Source organism: Miscanthus floridulus, chromosome 19, assembly GCF_019320115.1.
Source record: "Miscanthus floridulus cultivar M001 chromosome 19, ASM1932011v1, whole genome shotgun sequence".
Classification (NCBI taxonomy): Eukaryota; Viridiplantae; Streptophyta; class Magnoliopsida; order Poales; family Poaceae; genus Miscanthus; species Miscanthus floridulus.
The window spans coordinates 38693200-38719996 of record NC_089598.1 but is presented as its reverse complement, the minus strand read 5'-3'; positions in this window follow the sequence as shown (position 1 = coordinate 38719996).

Genomic DNA, 26797 nt, shown 5'->3' with positions numbered 1-26797 from the left:
TTCTCTCTCCCTCAGCCGCCGCCGCCGCACCGCGGCGCCCGTCCCGGCCACCGCGACTCCCCGCCCCGGCCACCGCGCCTCCCCGCGCGGGCCCCTGTGGCCTCCGCCCCGGCCACCGTGACTCCCCGCCCTAGCCACCACGCCACTACAGAAGAGAGGAGGAGGAGGCAGGGGAGAAGAGAGGAGGAGGGGAGAAGAGAGGAGGAGAAGGATAAGGAGAGGAGAAGGAAGGTGCCAGCCTAGGCCCGTCGACCCTCACGTCGCTGCGGTCGTCCCCGCCGTTGTCGCCGACCCTCGTTGTTGCCATTCTCGTCGTGAAGGTATGCCCTACACCTGTAGTAGTTAGTAGTAGTACTTAGTAGTGTCAGTAGTAGTAAGTAAGTAGTAGTAGTTTGTAGTTAGTAGTGTTAGTAGTATTGTTAGTAGTAAGTAGTGATAGTAGTAGTGTTAGTAGTAGTAGTGTTAGTGTTAGTAGTAGTTGTAGTGGTAGTAGTACTTGCTGTTGTACTACTTCGATACTTTCATCTGCATGGAAAGAGAACTAAAGTACATGGCTCGTCTTGGTATATATATGTTTGTTGGCCTTCGTGCCTATGTTTGGTATATATGTGGTTGTTGGCCATCGTGCCTACGTTTCTTGCAGGTTTTGGAAACCTCCCCGTGCAGGGGAGGTGCTGCCGAAATTTTCAATGGATTCTAACCTATTGCCTTTTATGTAGGAGAAGGACCCGTGGGAGGGACTTGGCGACCCCGATCGTCTTCGTCGGCGCTGCTGGTCTGCCTGCACCGCATCGCCTCGCCACTGCACCGACACGCCACTGCCCCGCTAGCCTGACTCCACCGCCACCCTAGGTATAACCCCCTCCTCCTTTGCATGCATGTTTTATATGGTCACGTAGCCCAGTTAGGCGTCTTCCATTCGAAAGAGATATGGTCGGAGGTATGCAGATCTTTGCATATCTGCGACCGTATCTCTTTCGGATTGTCCACGTATTTTGGACAGCCCGCGAATGCGTAGATGAGGTTAGTTTCCATGGTTCGCTCCGGTCTGAGACAGACTTTCGGCATCACCTCCCTGTTGTTCTCTGGATACACACTCTCCCTTGCAGGACGTGTATCGGGAGAACAGCGGGGAGGTGCTGCCAAAATTCTGTCTCAGATAGGAGCGGAGCATTGAAACTAACCTCATCTACGCATCCGCGGGTGGGATTAGGACCTATCCTCACCTATTAGATGGTAGGAACGCCGTGCAGATGCAATTGCTGGTTATATTACTCTCTTACATATGTATATGCCAGAGGATGGAGAACCGTGATTGGATGTACACGGGCCACGCAAGTATGACCCCAGAATGGATGACTAAGACTAATGCTTTCTTGGAGCATTTATTTGGCGAGGCTGCTAGAGGGTCGAGTCGGATGCCGTGTCCCTACAGCAAATGTGACAACCATGTAAGAAAGAATAGGAAGAACGTGGGGGAAGATCTTTGCAAGTATGGATTCACACCAAACTATACCTGCTGGATCCACCATGGTGAAGCCGATCGTATTAGAGAGGAGGTGGTGAGACCATGCCTCGAGGCTTTTGATGGAGATGCCGGGGTAGCAGACTGGATGGATGACTTTCAGGAGGCACAGTTCGGTGAAGGATTAGAGGACGAGCCAGAGGAATCCACAAAGGCGTACTATGATATGCTATCTTCGGCACAGAAGCCCCTTCATGAAAAGACAATGGTTTCGTAACTAGATGCCATTGGACGCCTAATGGCGTTCAAGTCGCAGTGTAGCATGAGTCGAGACAACTTCGATGGTATGTTGGTAGTTGTTGGATCCCTGCTTCCAGAGGGTCACATTCTGCCGAAGAACTTGTACGAGTCACAGAAACTTCTTCGTGCCCTTAAGATGCCGTATGAGCACATCCATGCTTGTCCGAATGGTTGCGTCCTATTTAGGAAAGATCACGAGCACGAGAAAGCAACGCACTGTCCAAAGTGCAAATCCTCTAGGTATCTGGAGGTCGACACTAGTGATGGCAAGAAGGAATAGCTTTGTATCCCCGTGAAGTTCCTACGGTACCTTCCTGTCATACTGAGGATCCAACGGCTGTACATGACAGAGGAGTCCACAAAACAGATGACATGGTACAAACATGGCAAAAGATACAATGCTGACAAGATGGTACACCCATCGGATGGCGATGCATGGACCCATTTCGATGGCATACATCATGGTAAAGCTGAGGAGGCTCGGAATGTACGTGTAGCGCTGGCAACAGATGGGTTCAACCCCTATGGATTGTTGGCGGCCCCGTACACTTGTTGGCCCATGTTCGTGATCCCCCTCAATCTCCCCCCCCCCCCCCCGCGTCATGTTTCAACCCAAGAACGTATTCTTGTCACTGATAATTCCTGGACACCCGGGGAACAAGATGGGTTTGTTCATGGAGCCTCTCATTGATGAATTGATCCTTGCTTGGGAAAAGGGGGTACTGACATATGACTGAGCTACAAAAAAGAACTTCACAATGCATGTGTAGTACCACTACTCCCTGCATGACTTCCTGGAGTATGGCATATTCTGCGCGTGGTGTGTTCACGGGAAGTTCCCATGCCCAATATACAAGACAGCTGTGAGGTTCACTTGGCTAAAGAGGGGTGGCAAGTTTTCTTCGTTTGACCAACATCGTCAATTCCTCCCTCTTGACCATCCATTCAGACAAGACGTCAAAAACTTCAGGAAAGCGGTTCAAGTCACCGACCCTGCACCTCAGATGATGACCGGTGCCGAGGTCCATGCTGAGATAGAGGCTCTCAAAGATGATAAAGAGAAAGGTGGTTTTATTGGATATGGTGAGGAACACCAGTGGACTCATAAATTGGGCTTGACTAGGTTCCCCTATTTCAATGACCTTCTTGTTCCACACAACATTGATGTAATGCACACAGAAAAGAATATCGTCGAGGCGCTTTTTGCAACACTCATGGACATTCCTGATAAGTCAAAGGACAACGTTAAGGCTAGACTAGACCTAGCAATGATGTGCAATAGGCCAAAGCAAGTGATGAAGCCTCCCACGCCCGACAAGAAATGGAGAAGGACTCTGGTCGATTTCGTCTTGAAAAAGGACCAAAGGAAGGAAGTACTGCAGTGGATCCAGACGTTAATGTTCCCTGATGGGCATGCGGCAAATTTGAGTAGGGGAGTGAACTTGTCCACTATGTGAGTCTTAGGGATGAAGAGTCATGACTACCACATATGGATTGAGCGGCTCCTTCCTACGATGACCCGGGGATACGTCCCTGAGCATGTGTGGCGCGTGCTGGCAGAGTTGAGCTATTTCTTCCCCCAGCTTTGTGCCAAGGAGTTATCTCGGGACGTGATTGATGACTTGGAGAAAGTGGCACCTGTGTTGCTCTACAAGTTGGAGAAGATCTTCCCACCTGGCTTCTTCCTGGCGATGCAGCATCTGATTTTGCATCTACCGTACAAGGCACGAATGGGGGGGGCGTGCAGGCCTGTTGGTGCTATACAATTGAGAGATGTCTAAAGATTCTTAAAAAAAGTGTAGAAATAAAGCCAAAATTGAGGCTTCTATGGCAGAGGCATTCATTCTGGAGGAGGTGTCAAACTTCACAACAGCATACTATAAGGATGGCCTCCCCAGCGTGCACAATCGTCCTCCCTCGTTACAACGCGGATGAGAGTTCATCGAACCTCAGCCTTTTCAAAGGGCAACTCGGAAAGGCAAGCGCATCGGGCACCAAGACCTTGCGGCATGACGAGTGGTGCACTATCATGCTGTATGTGTTGTTGAACCTTGATGAAGTGAAGCCTTATGTGCAGTAAGTTCTCAATGAGCTTGTTACATACGCCCTTGTCACTATCCTCCATCTATCAAACCCCCTTATCTCTTGTTTTTAGGTAATTTCTGAATAAATACTGGAGAGAGAATAGGGCTCCTTTCCCTCAAGAAGAAGATAGTCTTCTCAAAGATGGTGTGCCCGATTTCATATCCTGGTTCGATACGAAGGTACCGTCCAAATTACCTCGTTCAATCTTTGACATCCCACTTTGCTCCTACGAGCGAGTAATGTAACGATCTATCCGGCCTCACCTTGCAGGCCCGCAAGAATGCAGAAATGGATGCTGAGTTGAAATGGCTCGCCAAAGTATTCGCCTACAATGTCAAGTCATTCACCGTTTATGATGTGAATGGCTATCGCTTTCACACAAGAAACTACGAGCGGAGTCGGCCCAATCGGAAAACCACGAATACCGGAGTTCGTACACCCGGCACTGATGAGCGCGACTACTACGACATAGTAGAAGAAATATACGAGCTCAATTTTGAGTGTCACAAAGCTCCTAATCAAGTCGTATTCAAATGCCATTGGTTCGATCCTAATGTCACGAGAACAACCCCTGAGATTGGACAAGTCAAAATTCGACAGGATTCTGTCTATCAAGGAGAGGATGTTTATATTGTGGCTCAACAGGCCACACAAGTTTATTATCTCCCATGGGCATGCCAAAAACACCCTAATCTTATCGGTTGGTACCTTGTGCTGTTGGTATCACCGCATGGTAAACTGCCTGTCCAAAACGATGAGGATTACAACTTTGACCCAAACACACAGGAGTTCTATCAACCAGAGGGGCTAGAAGGGAGGTTTGACAATGACATTGATCAGGACGATGGAGATGAGGACGACGGAGAAGAGGTGCAAAATGCTAAGGACTTACAAATGCTTGAGCGATTATAGTTAGGCGATGACAATGATGACAACGATGGAGATGAGCCCGATTTACTCAACAATATTGATAGTGATGACGACACCTATGATCTAGCTGCTGCCGATCGTGAAGAATATTTCTAATTCATGTAATACTATATTATTATTATTATTATTATTATTATTATTATTATTATTATTATTATTATTATTGCAATTATGTTTCGTTCATTTTGCATCTCTTTATAAGTACTTGTAATTTAACTGTGCTAATTGGTTTACTCTTTGAAATTACAGGCACTCGACAAAATGCCGGGCGGAAGGCAGGCCCATCGGGGGGTCAACTCCCTCTACATGAGGGAGCGCTCACCACCCCACGCTGAGGAGGACCCCTTGCCGGAGCCACCGACAAGGAGGACGAGGAGCGGCCGCCCCCGTGGCCGTCCGAGGACAAGGGTGCAGCCGGCTGCCACCCCATCGGTGGACGAGGACGACCAAGCGGTGGGCCTGCACATAGGAGGGGGTGGCACTTCCTCTGACTCGTCGGACCACAGAGAGGCGGCGATAGCGACAGCAGGGGGTTCCACTAGCACTGCCTCTGGCTCTACCTCGTCGGGAGTCTACTTGCGCGGGCCCTCGCAGCTCCCGGCGCGGCCGATCCCACTTCACCGACGCCCGGTGATTCGACCCAGCGGTGACAAGTAAGTATTATTTCACTACTATTTCATATGACATGTTGAAAATCGAACTAGAGACTAACAATTCTTCTTAATGACAATTGCAGCAACAGGGAAGTTGTGTCCGGAACGGGCCAGCACATCAATGGCACCCTGGGCCTTCTGATTTGGCAGCACTACCCTGGCATGGTCACCTACGCCTCGGTGACTTCGCCGCCCTAGACGTGGGACCACTTCTACGCCGCCGAGGACAGCGAGTTCGGCACCGTTGCGGCGTAGATCAAGGCCGAGTTCTGGGTGAGTCTTCATCGCACTAAATTGGTCAATACTACGCATTCATTGGTCGTTCTTGAAATAATGAAACGATACATGATGTCTGTATGCAGGACTTCTTCAGGTGCGACGAAGGGTTTGAGGACCGGGCGGTGCGAGTGCAGGACAAGGTCTGTAGGTCTCGACTCTCGGACCTGTACCACGAGACGCGGCTCCAGTGCATCATCAACTACAGCGCCGACGTCCTTGGTCAGGTGGTGAGGAAGGCCGATGCCAGGACCAGGACGCTCACCAAGGAGCAGTACCTCTCGGTAAGTACGAAACATTAATACTGACTCCTTCCATGAAGAATAGGTAGGCTTCATTTCATCTTCTGACATATCAATAACTTGATGGCATGTAGCAATGTCCTGATTGGTGCGCCAGGCACTGCCTCTGCTGGGAGGCCATTGTGGATAGGTGGCTCTCAGAGGAGTGGGCAGAGAAGCACAACATCTGTCGGGACTGCCGCCTGCAGATGGGTGGGGCGCCACACCACCAAGGCAACCGGAGCCTCAGCACGTACGCCCAGACATGGGTAATCTTCTTTGTGTTTTCATCTTTATTTATTTAATCTAACGCTCAATTCTCATTACTTGTAATCATCTTTGTGTTTTCCTCGCAGTCCCAGGCGCACCAAGGCCAGGAATGCAACGAGTTCATGGCGTACGCCCTGGCACACAAGGGCAAGGCGATGGCTCAGAAAGTCACCTACAACTCGGCGGACGGGCCCGAGGCGTACACCAGCGTGAGCGTCCACAGCAAGCTTAGCGAGTACACCTCGGTGGCCCGCGAGCACCATGGGGAGGACTTCAATCCGGCCACCCAGTCCCTGGACACAGACCTCCTAATGAGGCTGGGAGGAGGGAAGCAGCACGACCGATACTAGATGGCGGACAGCACAGTCGACTTCGCCTCTGTTCCCAACCTCGCTAAGATTTGAGCAAGGAGCACGAGCTCCTCCCTCCTCATACGCTCTCGGCAGCAGAGCTCATAGCAGCAGATGGCGGAACTCCAGGTTAGTACTGTTTTATTCGTCGTTCATTGCTTTTACACATCTACCTTGCATTTGCATTGTTTAAACATTGCGGGTGGAATGTTGTAGGCCGACTTGCGGAGGTTGGAGGCCCAGCAGGCGGCCTAGGCGGAGGCCCATCAGCTGGAGATGGAGGCTGTACAAGCCCAGAGGGTGGCCGAGGTGCAGAGGCTGCAGGACATGTTCAGCTTCATGGCGAGCCTTCAGGCCTTGCCAGGTGTGGTCGTGCCCCAGTCGCTGCTCGCTCTAGTTGTGGCTCCTCCTCCTGTAGGGACTCTGGTGAGTATATATGGTTGTTTATTCCTTTAGCTTGTGCGGCCCTTCTGTAGATACTCATGAATTCGCTTCTCCTTTGTGCAGCAACAGTCGGCGGGTTCGAACCTGACTCCTCAAGGTGGCCCTTCTCCACAGGCCGGGTGGACAACTGGCCCTCCTCAAGGTGGCAGTTCACACTCCGGGTGGGGAGGCTGGCAGTAGGTACCATTTATTTGTTTCTTTTCATGTTGCATGGACTTGTGTTAGACTTAGCCTTATGTTGGACTACTACTAAAGACATATATATATTATGATGGATATTGTCATGGATGATGCGAATGTATATGATGGATTATGGACAATGGATTTGTATGTGATGTATTATGGATGGTGGATGTGTATGTGATGGGTTATGGATGTGTATGTGATGGAATATGGATGTGTATGTGATATATCATGTGCTGTGTGTTGATATATATGTGATTTCTTTGTTTGCGCTGATGAAAAGCAAAAAACAAAAAATAGCATTTCCCCCCTCTTTGCTGAGTGCCACACTCGCAAAGAGGGCTTTGCCGAGTGCTGTGACCATGGCACTCGGCAAAGCTGGGAAGCGGAGACTCAATTTCCCAACTTTGCCGAGTGCCAGAGCTATGGCACTCGGCAAAGATTTTTTTTAAAAAGAAAAAATTTCTTTGTCGGGTGCAAGAGTATGGCACTCAGCAAAGAATTTTTTTTAAAAAAGAAAAAATTCTTTACCGAGTGCCGCTGAGGTGGCACTCGACAAAGAGGCTATCAGAATTGACGTCGGATTTTTTTTTCGCCGAGTGCCGACGTGACACTCGGCAAAGACTTTACTGAGTGCCCAATATGTGGCACTCGGCAAAGAAACCTTTACCGACGGATTCTTTGCCGATTGCTCTTTACTGAGTGCGGCACTCGGCAAAACCTTTATCGAGTGTATTTTGGACTTTATCGAGTGTATTTTGGACTTTATCGAATGCCATAGCCACTCGGTTGCCGGCTTCCGGTAGTGATGACAGCAAAATTAATTTAATCGTATCGGAGGAAGGACGATATACCGAATCAAAGTACTCCTAGCAGACAACACCGACAGATTTTTTATTCTTTTTTTAGAAGAAGAGAAGCTGTCTCTGGCCTAGCTATCTTTCTTGTCCATCTCGTCGTGGGAGAAGAAGCGTCCACGCTGACTCCCATGAAAGCGCTGTTCCACCTCCATCCATGGCACAGTTTGGCACTTTCCACGAACCGAGAACGTCGGTGCGGGCTGCCACGTACGAAGCGAGATCCTCCCGCGCACCGCCCCGAGGCCCAAACTGTGGAGAAGCTTGGAATGGCTGGCACCTGACACGAAACACCAGCAGAGCCAGGCTAATAATACAGACGGTAAGAATATGTGCAATTTTCACTTAGCTCATTTATATAATAGTTAACTCTTTATTATTAATATATGACCTATTTATTTTTCTCGTAAAGTTTCCCAATTCTTATATCAAGTCGGATATAAGCTTATAATTCGTTTCGCTTCTTTCTCCTTCACCGGCGCAGCAGAGCAAAACCACGACAAAGCACACGCAGCGGGTCAAAGACATTGACAGGCTACCCGACCGCACCACCCCGCACAGTGAGTGCAGCTGCCGCGTGGGAGTCGACGGGGGTGTTTGGTTCTGATTCGCTTCTAAAATTTATGTATATTTAGATACTAATAAAAAGTATTAAATATAAATTAATTATAAAACTAATTACATAGATAAAGGCTAATTTACGAGACGATTTTTTTAAGCCTATTTAATCTGTCATCAGCACATGTTTACTGTAGCATCATATTGTCAAATCATAGACTAAGGCCCGTTCGCATATCCTTAAACCCGGCTTGATCCGTTTCTTTTTTCATCCGGAACAGTGTTTTTCTCTCACAAATTCCTCCAGATTCATCATCCAGATTCCTCCAGAATTCCTCCAAGCGAACGAGGTCTAATTAGACTTAAAAGATTCGTCTCACAAATTAGTCGCAAGTTATGTAATTAGTTTCATAATTAATCTATATTTAATATCTATACATGTGTCTAAACATTATAGTTAATTAATCGGCCATCGGTGCCCGCCTGCCTGGGCTATCGATGGAGCACGCACGTACGGTCCAAGCTAGTAACACCACTGGGTCGGTGCATTGTGCTGTTCCGGCGATGCTGGAATACGAGCCCGCGGTGTTTGGAGGACCGCATCCAGCTCGGTCAGGTACTTCTTCCCTGCCGGGCCGCCGCGCTAGCTGGGGACAGACAACCCAATGACCTCAGGTTGTCCTCGCCTCCTTAGTAGCTGCACTGGATTTGGTTATCGAGGCTTCCGCCACTAGCTTGCTAATGCCGGTACTAAAGAATCTGTCTAGGTGAAATTTATTGATTTTGGACTCTCCTAACAACTGAATTTTATCTATGTATTTACACTGTCTTATTACTATATTTACAATGTTTTTTCAGCGTAATTTATTCGACAGAGTGATATAATTTAAGATAACACAAAATATATGTCAATTTTTTCAGAAAAAAATACAAATTATTTTTATGGATTGCAGATATCATAGAATATACGTCAAATTATTCATAAATTGTTCACAAATTTGAGAATTACAAATTGTTCACAAATTTCAGTGGGATCCACCGTCCCCAACCTTATCCCTTCCCGTCCCTTCCGTCTTCCTTGAGCGAACGAACGAATGAGGGAGGCAACGTACGAGACTCAGGTCACCGCGCTCGCCCTCATCATCGCCGCCCGCCGATGAGACACCTCGAGGTTGCCACGCTCGCCCTCCTCGTCGCCCGCCGCTGGCCCCGCGCACCACGCGCCCGCCATGGCTGGGGCCGCGAACTCCGAGGCCGGCCGTGCCTGCTGCCTCGCAGGCCTTCGTTGGCCGCGCCCCCCCCCCCCCTGTGCAAGCCCTGTGCACCTGTCATGGCCGTCCGCGCCAGATCAGACAGCCCAAAAATCGGTTGTTGGAAGAAGCCAATTCAACCGGTTGAGGTTTAGCAATTCTCTATCTAAAATGCTCAAGGAAGAATTTCAATCCTAGTGTGCTGATGGCTACTGACATCTGCGAAATCTAGCGTTTTGTTCGGTTGGGCTTGTTTGACTGATAAGCCATGACTGAAAGTACTGTTGGCTGATTTGGTGTGAGAGAAAAATATTGTTCGTTGGCTGAAGAAGTACGGCTTATAAGCCAAACAAACTCAAACAAACATGGTGAGATCATGTACTAGGCTTCTCTTGTGTTCACTTTGTTTTCCTGAGAAACTGGCTTTGCATCAAACATTATTTTCTTAAAAACTGAGGTAAAACTCTCCTTAAAAATCTAAAATGCTCAACCTGACTACGGCCTGATTACACACTTGCACCCTAGTCACGCCAAAGGTGAACCTGCTCTGCTTCACTGGATTTGTCGTGGAATTAACAAGTTGCTCTGTACTCCAGCTAGTGAGTCAGCGCGGCATCTCCAAAGCTGAATAGACAGGGAGCATAGCGGCTTCATGGTCCTGGCCAGGCTTGTGCCCTCTTGCGTTTGGTTCAAAGACAAGAAGAGATTTAATACACTCGTTCTAGTTTTTTTTTACAATGGGAGGAGCTCAAGTCTACGTTTAGTTGAGAGAACAAAAATGTGTTTGATTTGTGTTTGGTAGGAGGGATAACAAGGGACTTATTGATGGTAATTTTTCGTCCGTTTACCACCGTTATGTGGACTCCAACTGTCAGTCTTCTTCCTTTTGCCCAGCCTTTGCCTATCCAGTGGGCTCGACTGCGCCACCCTAGCTGGCCTTTGCCATCCATGGCGACCCATCTAGCGGGGCCTGGCCGTGTCGCCTGCTCGGTCTCTCCACTCTGACAGGCTCCCACTCGTCCGCATCATGGCCACCAACATCCTCATCAGGCCCTTGCTTGGCTGCGCCCTCGCCCTATCCATCCGACCACCCTGGTTCCCCTAAAAAAGAAAAAAAACTAACCTGACCCCGACCCATCTGGACCGTATGCCTGACTCTCGCTCAGCCACGTTGCTGCAGCTGGCTCCTGTCCGTCCATGCCACGACCACTATCCGCCCAACCCCCACCCAACCACGCACCAAAGCTAACAACACCCTGTTCGCCCAAACTTGTGCCCAACCACGCAAAGATGAGAGGAGACGAGAAACACATGACGTGACCTGAGGACGAGCTTGTTCGCCTCTTTTGGAGAGATGGGGTTGCCCCGCATATTTGGAAAATATTTCTTAGTGGCTTAGCCCCGCCTATCCCACCTTCTAACCAAACACCATGAAAATTGGAATCATCCCATCCGGTTCAATCTTTTCTTTGGAACCAAATTACACTACCTATTTTTTTCAATCAAGCATCTAGATCACTACTATTGCAACTTGTCCTTAGTCATTAGTATTTTTAATATAGCTTTTCTTTTCCTAATGCAGTAAATCGCTGTCTGTCTTGCTCGTTTCTTAATTCCAGCACTAGGTGTGCTCTCTTTCGTTACCAGGTCACTGATCCTTTGCCGGAATTCTGAATTAACAGTGCTTGTCGGCAACTAACAGGGAGATGAGCAGGTGATTGACAGGTGAGCAATAGCTTTCTTCGACCAAAGGCGTGAGTGCGAGTCAGGCGCCGCCGACTTCCTATATGTTTGCCTCGTGACACGTACGTACGGCCTAATATATAGCTACCGAATGAAAATGAAAATATATTGAGCATGTTCGTTTCTCCTATAATTCGTACTTTTTAGCATATTTTTTCAGTCGAAATAGTATTTTTCTCTCATAACAAAACAACCGAAACAGTGTTTCGATTTGTTTTTTCAGCGAAACGAACGGGTACAATTAATAAAATTATATGAGTTTCCAAAATGTTCTATGATATTTTACCCTCTGATCGTTCGGGTAGGAATTTTTTCCCGCCAATATTTTGGATTGTCCCATTGGTAATATATAAACTATTGTTCTTGTTAGTACAATTCAGTCGGCCTAAGATTTTGAAGATGTTCTATTTGTAGTTATAGTTTGATTGTTTCGGTAGGAAATGTTCACCATTCTATGTTAGATTATGAATTGTCCTCTTTGCATAAAAAAAAGATTATGACTTGTCCTATTGGTGAAAAGTTATTGTTCTTAAAAATTATTTTTTAGTACATGTCAATCGTTTCAAGATTTTTTATATGTTATATGATATTTTTAGTTTATTCTCTTATATGGTTTTAATTTCATCATATTGTATAATTAAAAATGTTCAATGAGATATTTGTTTATAGCCCCTAAAAGAGCTACAATTATTAATTTTATTTCTTTATACTAGCTAGAAACCTCAAACAGGTTCAAGGGCGGAGCTAGAGAAAATTCGAAAGGTGTGCAATTTGTGTTGTGTGTGCATAGATTTTTATCATAGGGCTGCAAATATGGCAAAAATTTGATCACAACCACTGTATTTTCATTTTCGTGTGGATGCGTTCACATCCCCTACTGACTACATAGCTCTGTCCCTGAGTAGGCTTAAATCTATTGCATTCATGTTGAATGCATTTATGCTAGTTGCATTTTATGGTTTTAAAATATGTTAAGACATTGAGTAGAATACTTTGGGAGTTTTCTATCTTTTATACGTTTTTTCTAATTTTTTCTATAGCTAAATCTAATTTGTGGCATCCTATAAATATATTTTCACAAGCTCTAAATGTATCTTGCATTCATGATGTTTTACATCATAGTTTTATTATGAAAACCATTAAAGCATTTATTACATCCTCTTTTCCAAATTGTAAGTCCTCGTATTTTAGATACTAGTGGAATACCCCGCGCGTTGTTGCGGGAATTATGGATTAGCGGATTGTGTGGTATGATGATGTGGACAATAAAATGCTTATGTGTCTTGCTGACATACATTACAGTTGCATGTGATAGGATTTTAATTGTATAGCTAGTAGAGTTTTGCTTAGATAGTGGATGTTAATTGTATGTGATAGTGTATTGCCTAGTTGGATAGCTTGTATGTTGAGAGAAATAGCTAGCGGGTTACATCATAGTTTTATTATGAAAACCATTAAGGCATTTATTGCTTCCTCTGTTCCAAAATGTAAGTCCTCGCATTTTAGATACTAGTGGACTATCCTGCACGTTGCTATGCGAATTACGGATGAGAGGATTGCGTGGTATGATGACGTGGACAAAAAAATGCTTATGTGTCTTGCTGACATACATTGCAGCTGCATGTGCTAGTGGATTTTAGTTGTATGTGATAGTGCATGTTGAGATAAATAGCTAGTGGAGTTTTGCTTAGATAGTGGATGTTAATTGTAGGTGATTGTGCATTACCTAGTTAGATAGCTTGCATGTTGAGAGTCTGTTCCAAAATGTAAGTCCTCGCATTTTAGATACTAGTGGACTACCCCGTGTGTTGTTGCGGTAATTGCGGATTGTGTGGTATGATGACGTGGACAATAAAATGCTTATGTGTCTTGCTGACATACATTACAGTTGCATGTGCTAGTGGATTTTAATTGTATGTGATAGTGCATATTGAGATAAATAGCTAATGGAGTTTTGATAATTTGATATGTTAATTAGTTTCTACCAGCAGTCTATGTACATAAATGTTGAACATTATTGTAGACCATGTGTCATGTAAACCACACAAGAAAAACAACTATACAACGGGTCACAGTAAATTAGTCTTCCATGGCGCAAACAAGCTCACACTATCAATTGAAATGGCTCTACCAATCAATTTCCAATGAAATCTTCTACCTCAGCACCTAGCATTGTGCATGACGTGTAGGATCTAAACTCAGACCACACTACTTACCTATGAAATATTAGAGGCAACATAGAACCCTGAATTAAGCCCCTAAGACTATTGAGTGCTAACAGTAGGACGATCAATGCAATTTACTTGACCCAAATTAAGCTAAGGTAGGACTCATAAATTAGTATGGTATGTTATTTTTGTGAATTAGAGTTCAGAGGTTCATTTACAGGGTAACTTAGTATCACCAGAGAGCATTGACTCTAAATTTCTTGTTTCAATCGAACCTTTTCTCATTCAGGTGAAATGATAATACATGGCACATGCATCATAATGTCGTTTTCCTACGTGTGCAAGGGACCAACAAATGAAAAGCAAGAAATTCCAGATTAAGGGGCTCCAACCTAGTAATCATCTGCTGAACCCAGTAACCCTCTATTTGAGCCGAAGCTAAGCACAACGGTTGGTTCCTGAAAATCCTCAACATCGTAGTAGAATTTACACTATGAAATCTGAACTCTGGAGCATCAAGAGTTCAACTAATCTACAGCTAAATTTATCAGTGTGATTGCTACAGCTACCAGAACCCAAGTAGGGTGATTATGTGATGGAATGCTTACTTGCAGGTGTCGCCACTCTTGCCACTGCACTGCTGGACGAAGGATTCGCTCTTGAACTTGGCAGCCAGGCAAGGCAGCGACCTCGCGTACTTTGCACTCGACGGGCACCTGCAGTGCGTCGATGCCCGCCTGGATCTGCACCTAGTCGAGCCCATGTCCCGCGGTGTCGAAGAAGGCGAACATGCTGCGGATCCGCGGTTCCTGCTTGACCTCCGTCTCATGGAGCACGAGATACACATGCTCTTACGGGCCATGCCTTCCGCGCCGCCTCAAACCCCGCTCCGGCCCCCACGGGCCACGGCTGCTACGGCATGGCGCTGGGATGCAGATGTCGGCGCTGCCGCGGGGACCCGCCGCGCGGGGCACCGCGTTGTTCATGGCACCGGTGGTGGGGCGGCGGCGGAGGGCACGACGTAGGGGTTGTAGCAGCCCGATCCGCCCCTCTCGCTCGGCCTCCGTCTTGTGGAGCGCGAGCAGCATGCCGGTCATTGCCACCGGCCCCGCCTTTCGCACCGGCTCATACCCCGCTTCGATCCCCATGGCTCTTGCGCCGTGGGGCTTGGATGCCGAGGCCCGACCGCGGCTCCTGCGGCGGGGATCCAGTGGAGACATGGCCTGATTGTGGCGCGGGCGGGCGATCTGGTCGGGGCAGCCAGGCGGGATCGTCAAGCGAGGCGTGGGAGAGAGGGATCGATGCCGGGTGTGTGATCGGATGCGGTATTACAGGGGGGGGGGGGGGGGGGGGGGGGGGGGGGGGGGGGGGTGGGGGTGGGGGGGGGGCGGAGCTTCTGACCGTTCCCATAATCCAAAAATAATCACATTGATTTATCCGGTCCCCACAGTACAACAATCACATTGATTTCTCCCTGGACACCTCGCCTGCATGACCGTGTCCGCCCCAATCCCACCGAGCACATCGCAGCGGCGCCTCCTCCACGTTCCCTGCGCGGTGGCGGCTCCACCACGGCGAGGCGGCGGCTCGTCCACCATCCTAGCGGCGACGGCGGCCGGCCCTCCACCTCCCGCGCAGATCTAAGTCCCCACGGGCGCGGTGGCACGGCCAACCGGTGGGCACGGCGGCCCATAGCCGCGCGCGGTTTCCCATCCCCAACCAGTGGCGGATGGCGCTTGAGGCGACGGAGTGGCTCGCCCTGCGCCCCACGGCAGCTCCTTCCCCGGTGACGGCGGCGCGTCCCTTCTCTCTCCCAGCAATGCGTCGGCGTCCACTCCTTCCCTGGCAGCCGACGGCATGGATAAAATTTGGTCTCTAAATTACATCCCAGTGGTAAAAAGAAACACGTGTTTATGACAAGATTTGACCAAACCTTTAATTTGAAACAATCAAATCAAGACCTTTTAAATCATTTAGTTTTGAACTAAGCATGTCATACGAGTATATTTGTGTTACAAAATACTTGAAATATTTAAATGTGTTAGAAAATACTGGCAATATCTCATAAAATTAAATTACTTTAATACTATATTTTATTAAAAAAAATGGTCAAAGATACGTGTGGAAGACGAGGCAGAGTCAAATGTGTCAAATATTTTTTGACAAAGAAAGTAGGCTACTATTTTTTTTGACAAAGATACGTGTGTTGCCTTGCACAGGCGGGGTATGCCATGTATGCACCGGCATACCCTGCAGATCCAGCATGTATTGAAGTATATATACTGTATTTGAAAAAAACAAAACAAAAGAACACTTACCTGCAGCCTAGAGAGCTGAAAACGAACAACGCTAGCAGCCTAGCTTTGCCGAGATGGCCTTTGCGGCTTTGCTGCTTTTCTCAAGGGTCAAGGACATGCGCCTAGAGTTACATGGATGGGAGATCCAGGACCCTAGGTCGTGTCGTGGTGATACCTTGGCAAGTCCTGACAACTAACGCGGTGACGCCTTGGCTTCTAGGATCCAACGCACCATCTGCCCTCATCCATACATCTACCGCAAGTTTGGAGCTAGGGAGCTCGGTTGTTGCCTACTAGCTACGCGTGCATGGCTAACAAGCAAAGGCGACTGACTGAGACACCAACACATAATTCAGTCTTTGCCCTTTTCTCTTCTTTTTCATGTAGAAAAATCTTGTCTACTTTCATTGCTAACAACGTTGAGTCATCCCTACGTTGCAAGTTTTACCACTGCTACTGAATTACTGTTACCAAATTATGTTCCAAATTTAACTATTATTACCGAATTACGTTGCCAATTTTACTACCGTTACCAAATTGCTAAATGATTTGTTGAATTATATAGAAATTTTTTTGGACGGCGTACCCCGAGGTAAAATCCTAGATTCGCCACTGCTGCCTTGGGTATAAGGATGAGGATGGACAGCGAAAAGGGAAAGCGGGTGGCAGGATTATCGAAAATTTAGAAACACCACCGTGCACGAAGGTGCTCATCAACGAAGAGCAGAGAAGCGCGGTGACCACCGTGCGGTGCATGCCGGCGCAAGGCGACCATACTGCGCTCGAGTCGGTCACCACACCGCCACACCCGGCTCCTCCAACGGAACGTACCCCCCACCGTGCTCGTGTCGGCGGCCACACCTCAGCCCTCGTCTCCTTCTCCAGCTGACCGTACATGGGCGCCGGCATGGGGCTGCCGAGGAGCGGTAGGGTCACTAGCACGGCAGCCGTCAATGGTGAGCATAGCCCGCTCCAAAATCAGCACCGTGCTCGAGCTCGTCCGCTGTTGGGACCTCTTCTCACGCGCGCTTTCACGCGTGCGGACAATGAAGAGGACGCAACGGAGGTGGCCGCCAGGGAGGGTGCAGGGGAGCGCAATGGCATTCACCACCTGTTCGATAGAATGCTAAAAATGTGGTGATTCTATACGAAACAAACTCTTATGAAGACCCGGCCAGGGAAAACAACTCAACCAAACAAGCCCATATTGGCTTCCTAGGAACAGGACTAGCCTAACCAGGCTCCAACCTTAGCCAGGCTTCAACTAAGACAAGAAATCAAACAAGCCTTATATATACCCGTTCATCTTCTCTCCCAAATCCCAAGCACCAGGCGTCGTCATTGGCGCTTGTTTGATCCATGTTTGATTTCTGGTTCGAATTGAAAGAGAGATGGAGAGGGATAAGAATTCTAATTCTCGCTATTTGGAATGGATCTTCTTTCTCGTTCAATGCCCTTTTTCAATCGTAAGGTTTTATGCAACGCCTACAAATGAAAGTGACTCCATGGCAATTGGTACATGTTACCATGATTTCATGTTGTCGCATTATGGGGCTCCAAAGGGTTCGACTGGGTAGGGGGCTAGGTCCTCCCGCCACTAGTAGAGAACAGACCTTTGATCCTCGGCCAAAATGGGCTCTAGTCCCGGCATTTTTTGCACCCGGGACTAGAGATACCTTTATTCTCGGTTGGTGGCTCCAACCGGGACTAAAGGTCCCTCCCAACGGCTACTGCGCCAGACAGAGGTGGTAGGGACCTTTAGTCCCGGTTGGAGCCACCAACCGGGACTAAAGATAGACTTTTACTCCCGGTTGGTGGATCCAACCGGGACTAAAGGTCTCTGCCACCTCTGTCTGGCGCAGGAGCCGTTGGGAGGGACCTTTAGTCCCGGTTGGAGCCACCAACTGGGACTAAAGGTTCCCCCTTTATATATCGTCGTCTCCTTCTTCCTCCCCGAGCCCGAGCTCAGCACATTTTGAAGCTCACTGCACTAGTGTTCTTGCTTCCTCCCTCCATTGTTCCTCCATCCATTCTTCGATTCCTCCGTCGATTTCTTCGATTCCTCCGTCGATTCTTCAGTTGTAAAGGTTACCAATCTCATACTCTCATTTTTCACCATTGTCTTATCTCATTTTGTTCACTATATATATACGGTTCTTTATTGTGGTTTTTTTTATTTGTAAGCAATTTAAGCTCAAAATCACTTCAAGCTTGCATATTTACATGAAGGAAGGTTAAAGTAGCTATTAAAAACTAGTATTCACCGTTCATTTGTAGCATGCATAGCACACTTCATTGTTTAGAGATATAGAGAATTTTAGAGTTTTTTAATTTTATTTGTTTATAAAATGAGAAATTTATAGTGTATTAAAAAATGAGTATAGGGACTAGTGCCTCCGACTAGTATGACAGATGCAATGCAAGGCTGTGCAATAGAAAGCAAATCCGTTCTCTTTTGACGATACGCCCGAACAGCCGGGCCTGACAGATTTGGTGGTTGAACGGGTCCGTCGGCCATCGCCGTGCGACTGTACGACAAAGAACGGCATCGATCGACCATAGTATTTTATTGTCCGGAGTCTGGTCCGGGGTGCAATGCAATGCAATGACAATTGACAATGCGTTGCTAGGTCAAAATATGGTCATTTCTATGGACTCCGTGACTAAACATTTTATTTTAACTTTTTATGAAATGAAAAACTTAGAAAATAGTTAGAAAATTATAGAAAATCCGTACTAGTTGAACTTGCGGACCGTGTTCAGCTCGGCGAGCATGTTCTCTACCGAGCGGTAACGAACATCAAGGAGGAGCTTTGATTCTACGAGGGAGAGCGGCAATGGTCGTGGAAGACCGTGTTCCCTTCCTCGAAGAATCGGAGCTCTTCCTTGACCAAGTACGGTGCCGTCCGGTGGAGAAATGCTCGCCGAGATGATCACGTAAGCAAGGTCAACTAGTACGGATGGTTATTTATTAAAACATGTTTTTGAGCTATAAATCCTGCTGGCCGTCTTCTTCCTCCCCGAGCCCGCCCGAGAGCTTAAGTTCAAATTTAAGCAGTGTTCTTGCTCTTTCTCCATCCATTCTTCGATTCCTCCATCGATTTCTTTGATTCCTCCGTCGATTCTTCGGTTCTAAAGGTTACCAACTTCATACTCTCATGTTTCATCATTGTCTTATCCCATTTTGTTCACTATATATATATATATATGGTTCTTTATTATGGTTTTTTCATTTGTAAGCAATTTGAGCTCAAAATCACTTCAAGCTTGCATATTTACATGAAGGAAGGTTAAAGTAGCTAGTTGAACTAGCGGACCGTGTTCATTTCGGCGAGCATGTTCTCTGCCGAGCGGTAATGGACGTCAAGGAGGAGCTTTGATTCTACGAGGGAGAGCGGCAACGGTCGTGGAAGACCGTGTTCCCTTCCTCGTAGAATTGGAGCTCTTCCGTGGCCAAGTACGGTGCCGTCCGGTGGAGAAATGCTCGCCGAGATGATCACGTAAGCAAGGTCAACTAGTACGGATGGTTATTTATTCACACGTCCCGATATCGTCGCAGTAGTCTGTCAATCACCATACCCAAACGTAGTATATATATAAATATAAATGATAATCGATTGTTATGTGTGTACACTCCCATTCTTTTGTTAATTTGCGGAAATATCATGTGAATTACTTACCTGCCGCAGTAAAAGACGAGAACACAATGACCATTAAAAATATCATTGTTTAGAGATATAGATAATTTTATAGTTTCTTAATTTTATTTGTTTATAAAATGAGAAATTTATAGTGTATTAAAAAATGAGTATAGAGAGTAGATGGCAACTGCTTCCGGGTCCTCGGCCTCTCATGGGTTTCCAAAGCGACTTAGGCTGGGCCTCCCTCTCATTCCATGCGGCAAGTGTCGTGATGAGACGAAGATTGTGATGGAGTACCGAGTGAAGAAGGAGGGTCCCAACAAGGATCGTATCTTCTACAAGTGTCCGGATCGCAATGTGAGTTATTTTATCGTATTTAATGATTATGGTTAGTTTATACCTATTTTTATGATGGTTGTCATTAAAGTTCTAATTTTTTGTTTTAATTTCAGTGGGATGGCAGTGGATGATGTTCAGGCTTCTACTGGGAGGAAGAGTATGTTGAACTCGTGCAAAAATATCTTGCACAACAGGTAGATACGGCGGCTAATGAGGCAGTGATCCAGCCGAAGAAGCCCAAAAATGTTGCACAATTGGGGGATCTGTCTGTTTTAGTTGAGATTGGTCGCGAAATCCTTGTGCTCCTGAAATGTATTTTAGCTTTAGTTCTTTTAGTGGTAGTTGGGATTGTCTACATTGTAGCGATGCTTTCATAAATTTGTACCTTTTATGATGGCACGCATGTTGTATAAATAATTAATTATGATCTAGGTTTTAATATGGTATTTATGTCATGTAATGCAGATGAGCCGGCATTGGATGTACAATGCTGATCGCCGCTCCCAAGAGTTCATTGACGGTGTGCATTCTTTGTTACGTGCGGTCGAGGCAAACAAACGCGACGGTTTCATGTGCTGCCCATGTGCCATATGTAAGAATACGGTGGAATATCCTTGCTCAAGGACTCTTCATTCACACTTGTTCAAGTCGGGTTTCATGCCAAACTATATTTGTTGGACGAAGCACGGAGAAACCGGCGTTGTAATGGAAGAAGGTGAAGAAGAACAATGGGACGACAATGATATTATTCCCGATGGTGCGTGCTTCAATGATACTGCAATGGGAGAAGCTGAAGAAGAGGTAGCCATAGAAGATGAGCCGGCTGATGATCTTTGTTAGGTCATTCGTGACGCACAAAGAGAATATGAAAGTGAAAAGGAGAAGATCAAGTTCGAGCGGATGCTAGAAGATCACAAGAAATTATTGTACCCAACTTGTGATGCAGGGTAGAAAAAGTTGGGAACCACACTAGAATTGCTGCAATGGAAGGCAAAGAATGGTGTATCTGATAAGGGATTTGGAGAGTTACTAAAAATCCAAAAGAAGATGCTTCCGAAGGACAATGAATTGCCCGCCACTACCTACGAAGCAAAACAAGTTGTCTGTCCTATGGGGCTAGAAATCGAGAAGATACATGCATGTCCTAATGACTGCATCCTGTACCGTGGCAAAGAGTACGAGAAATTGGATGCATGCCCGATATGCCATGCATCGCAGTATATGATCAGGCGAGATGACCCTGGTGATGTTGAGGGCGAACGTCCGTGGAAGAAAATCCCTGCCAAGGTTATGTGGTATGCTCCTATAATACCACGCTTGAAACGTCTGTTCAGAAACAAAGAACATGCAAAATTGTTGCGATGGCATAAAGAAGACCGTAAGGTAGACAATATGTTGAGACACCCTGCTGATGGGTCCCAGTGGAGAGCAATCGACAGAGAATTCCCGGAGTTTGCAAATGACGCAAGAAACTTAAGGTTTGCTTTAAGTACAGATGGTATCAATCCTTTTGGAGAGCAGAACAGTAGTCATAGCACTTGGCCTGTTACTCTAAGTATCTACAACATTCCTCCTTGGTTATGCATGAAGCGGAAGTTCATTATGATGCCTGTGCTCATCCAAGGCCCGAAGCAACCTGGCAATGACATCGATGTGTACCTGAGACCACTTATTGACGAACTTCTCATTTTGTGGAATAAAGAAGGTGTACGTGTGTGGGATGAGTACAAACAGGAACACTTTGATCTGCGAGCATTGTTGTTCATAACAATCAATGATTGACCTGCTCTAAGTAATCTTTCAGGACAGTCAAACAAGGGATATAATGCATGCACACACTGCTTAGGTGATATTAGAGGTGTATTCTTGAAAAATGTCGAAAGGTCGTGTACCTTGGCCATCGTCGATTTCTTCCTGCAAATCACCCCGTAAGAAAGAAAGGCAAGCATTTTAAAGGGAAGGCAGACCACCTGACCAAGCCTCGCAACCGAACTGGTGAGGATGTACTCGATATGGTCAATGATGTGAAAGTCGTCTTTGGAAAAGGACATGGCAGCCAACCTGTTCCGAACGACGCTAACGGTCATGCACCCATGTGGAAGAAGAAGTCCATATTTTGGGACCTACCCTATTGGCAAGTCCTAGAGGTTCACAGCTCGATCGACGTGATGCACCTGATGAAGAATCTTTGTGTGAACCTGCTAGGCTTCATGGGTGTGTGTGGAAAGCCTAAGGACACATTTGAAGCACGATAGGACCTGCGTTGTTTGAGAGAAAGAGACAACCTGCATCTAGAGAAGACAGATGATGGACGCCATTACTTACATCCTGCCAGCTACACTCTAAGCAAAGAGGAGAAGGAAATCATGTTTGAATGCTTAAACAACATCAAGGTACCATCTGGATTCTCCTCGAATATAAAGGGTATTATAAATGTGCCAGAGAAGAAATTATGTAACTTAAAGTCCCATGACTGTCACGTTCTCATGACGCAATTACTTCCAGTTGCATTAAGAGGAATTCTACCTCCAAATGTACGTCTAGCCACCATGAAGCTATGTGCATTCCTCAATGCAATTTCTCAGAAGGCAATTGATCCAACTAATCTAGCTAAACTACAGAATGATGTGGTTCAATGTCTCGTCAGCTTTGAGTTGGTGTTCCCTCCTTCCTTCTTTGATATCATGACACACCTCCTAGTTCACCTAGTCAAGGAGATTTTCATTCTCGGTCCTGTGTTCCTACACAACATGTTCTCCTTAGAGAGATTCATGGGAGTCCTAAAGAAATATGTTCACAACCGTGCTCACCCAGAAGGAAGCATCGCCAAGGGCTATAGAACAGAAGAGGTCATTGAGTTCTGTGTTGACTTTATTCCCGACCTTGACTCGATTGGTGTTCCTAAATCGAGACATGAGGGGAGACTAAGCAGAAAGGGGACACTAGGGAGGAAAACATATATTGGTACGGATGATGATTATTTCAATAAAGCGCACTACACAGTTCTACAGAACTCCTCTTTGGTAGATCTGTGTATTGAGACACACAAGGATCTCTTACAATCCGAGTTTCCAGGGAAGACTGAAGCTTGGATTACGCGTAAGCACATGGAAACTTTCGGCGGTTGGTTGCGAAAAAAATGTCAAGGTGATGAGAGCATCCATGAGCAACTGTATTTATTGGCTATGCAACCATCATAGCATATCGTCACATACAAAGGGTACGAGATAAATGGGAACATATTCTACACAGTAGCCCAAGATAAAAGGAGTACCAACCAAAACAGTGGTGTCCGCATAGATGCCACAGACCCGAATGGGAATAAGCAGACATATTATGGACGCATAGATGAAATATGGGAACTAGAATATGCACCTACTTTGAAGATCCCATTGTTCAAGTGCCAATGGGTCAAGGTGACCGGAGGCGGGGTAACAGTAGACAACGAGTATGGAATGACAACAGTAGACCTTAGAAATATTGGGTACAAAGACGAACCATTCGTCCTTGCCAAGGATGTGAATCAGGTGTTCTATGTCAATGATATGTCTACCAAACCAAAAAGAGGGAAAAATGATAATGACTCAACCAAAGAGCCAAAGCGCCACATAGTTCTTTCAGGGAAAAGAGTCATCGTGGGAATTGAGGACAAGTCAGACATGTCAGAAGATTATGAAAAGAATGACCGAATTCCGCCCTTCAAAGTGAACAAAGACCCTAGCATCTTGGTAAGTGATGAGGACACTCCATGGTTACGACGTGATCATAACCAAGGGACATACGTAAAGAAGAAGTTCACTGCTGTGCCCACTTGATGATATAGTGATTTAATATAGTGTGTGTTTGAGATATTATGTAATAATTGTGAATTCAGATGTTTATTATGTCGTGTTTCAAATTAAATCAATGTTTGATTTGGTGGGATTTCTCTCTCGAAAAGTTAAATTAGGATATTGAGTGATGAAAAATTAAAATATTAACGTTAAAATGATGTGAAAACAAATTTCCTGTCCAAAACCAATAGTTTTAATAATTTTAATTAAACACTACATTTTTGCATTAACAAAATAATAAATATTAGTTACATTATGTTTTATAATTATAACAAAAAATAAAAAAGTTAGGTTATAGATTTTTCCTATGTGCAACAAAGAAAAAGAAAATCCATATTTTTAACAAAATAATTTTATGCCTTTTATTTAATTTACTATGTATTTAACAAGACTATTGCATTTCTATTAAAAAATTTTGCTTAAAACAGGTGGGAAACGAAACTGCAGCCCACCTTTACTCCCGGGTTGGAAGCCCACCCGGGAGTAAAGGTGGGCTACAGTTTCGTGGCCCGCCAAAAAAATCTTTACTCCCGGTGCTTATTACCAACCGGGAGTAATGGTAAACCTTTACTCCCGGTTGGTAACACGCACTGGGAGTAAAGGACCTTTACTCCCGGTGGGGGGATGGCACCAGGAGTAAAGGGGCGTGGCATATATATACCAGTGTCATCTTCTTCCTTGCGTTCTTCGCCGATTCCTCTCCCCCTGTGCCCACGCCACTCGGCCCGCCACACCGAGGACGCCGCCGCCACCCCGCCCGACGCCGGTCGTCGCCACCGCCTCGCGCGCGTCCACGGTCCCCACGCCACCCCGCGCGCCGACGACCTCGCGGAGCCAACTGCTGCCCGGCCGCCCCGGCCAGATGCGCGGGCCACACCGGTACCGTACCCTCGCGCGTTGACATGGCGCAACGACGAGGCCGCCAACACGCGTGGCTTCCTCTCCTCCATTCCCGAGGTACGCTGCTTGCTCCATTCCATCTCCAGGCTACACCGTGACCACAACAGATCGATGATGAGGAGCACGCTGTGCTTGCTCCATTCCATCTCCGGCCATGCATGAAACACATGTTTTAGGCAAGTTCACTCGATCATGGTAACCGTACTGTTGTTCAGGTTTTCTTTTCCTACATGCATGCTCCTCTATTGATACAGTAGCTACTGAAATAAATATACATATAGAAAAAGGGATTTTATTTCAAAGGATACCAGCTCAAACAAACGAAAGAATAATTAGGCCAAACTATAAGCATGTATGTTGAGTCGAATCAGAATTTTAAATCCAAATAGTCATGTTCTATTATATGGAACCTTATCAATCAATGACCAGCGTTCTTAGCTTGCAATACTAATACCGGTGGCAGCGCCAGCGCAGTTGAACGAGGAGCCTTTGCGAGTACAGTACGTACCTCCTTTAGTTCATTAATTATTATGTACCAAATTAATAATTGTGGTAACAAACAAAACTTTCATCAATCAACGGGTGGTCCTCAAATTCGCATACGTACGTACGTCAACAAATGTGTGTATCGATCACAAACCCAAACGTACTGATCACTTCACTAGATATACTTAACTAATTTTCATGGCACGTCGCACACAGCGTTCAGACGGGCATTATTCTCTGTCGCGCTAACTATTATAAGAAACAAAGCGCCAAAGGAACAGAAAAAAATTCCAGTGTATACGCGCCATCTATAAGTGCCATGCGTTTCTATGTATAAGCGCCATGTGTTTCTATGTATACGGTGGAGCACCGCCGCCCTCGTTCGCCCTAGGGTTTAGGGTTTATACGGTGGAGCACCGCCGCCCTCGTTCGCTCTAGGGTTTAGGGTTCCGCCGCCCTCGTTCGATCATTTTTGGTGGGTGAAGGTTGGTTTGTATGATAAGAAGAATCAGGAAGCGAGTAGGTTTTGGCGGAACGCAGATCTTACGAATCGTCAGTCCGAGTGCTTGCTTTTTGGTTTGGGGTCTACTTTGGGGGTTTTGGACGATGTTGATGAGGATGTTATAGACTTTATTTTTGGGCAAGGGCGCCTGAGTCTGGATGCTGAGGGGGAGCTGAATGTGTCGAAGCCTGAGCCATTGGAGCTTGATAAGTGTGACCATCGGCATATGTACCACGCAAGGGTTTTGGAAGGTGACTTGCCTTTGGTTCCCGTGGCACCCGTTCTTTGGGAGCCAATTGTAAGGGTCGAGGGGCTAGGCGAGGGTGAGGGTTTGCATGTGGTTGTGGATGATATAGCTGAGTCTGTAGGACACGTGGACGCCTAAGAGGGGGGGTGAATTAGGCAACTTAAAATTCTAACTCCAAATTATGGCCTCTTTTTCTACCTCTAGCAAAACCTATGAAAAAGATAATCTATCTAGATGTGCAACAACGGTTTTGCTAGTGTGTTGCTATCTCTACCGCAAATGATAATAAAATGATCAATGTAAATGCGGAAGCTTAAAGAGCAAGGTAGAGATATGCAAACTCCCGTCGACGACTCTGGTATTTTTACTGAGGTATCGAGAAGCGCGTAAGCTTCCCCCTAGTCCTCGTTGGAGCCCCTCTCAAGGAATCCCTCGCAAGGGCCAAGCTCCCGGTCGGGTAACTCCGTGGATAGCCTCGGGCCTTCCCCATGCGCAAGTGGGTCTCCGATGTGCCTTCCGGCAAGCCTCTCTCGGATGCTCCCCGCCGTCTTCACTATCAAGCTTTCGGCCGAAACGCCGCGGGCCTTGTTCCCTTCGGTACACGGTGGCGGCCGCACCACAAACGCGGTTGGTGCGATCTCGCAAGACTTCAAGCCCCTCCGATGTACAACTCTTGTGCTCGCAAGCACGGGGTGGCAAGAGGTATGCAAACCTCACTAAACACTAGGCATACACCTAG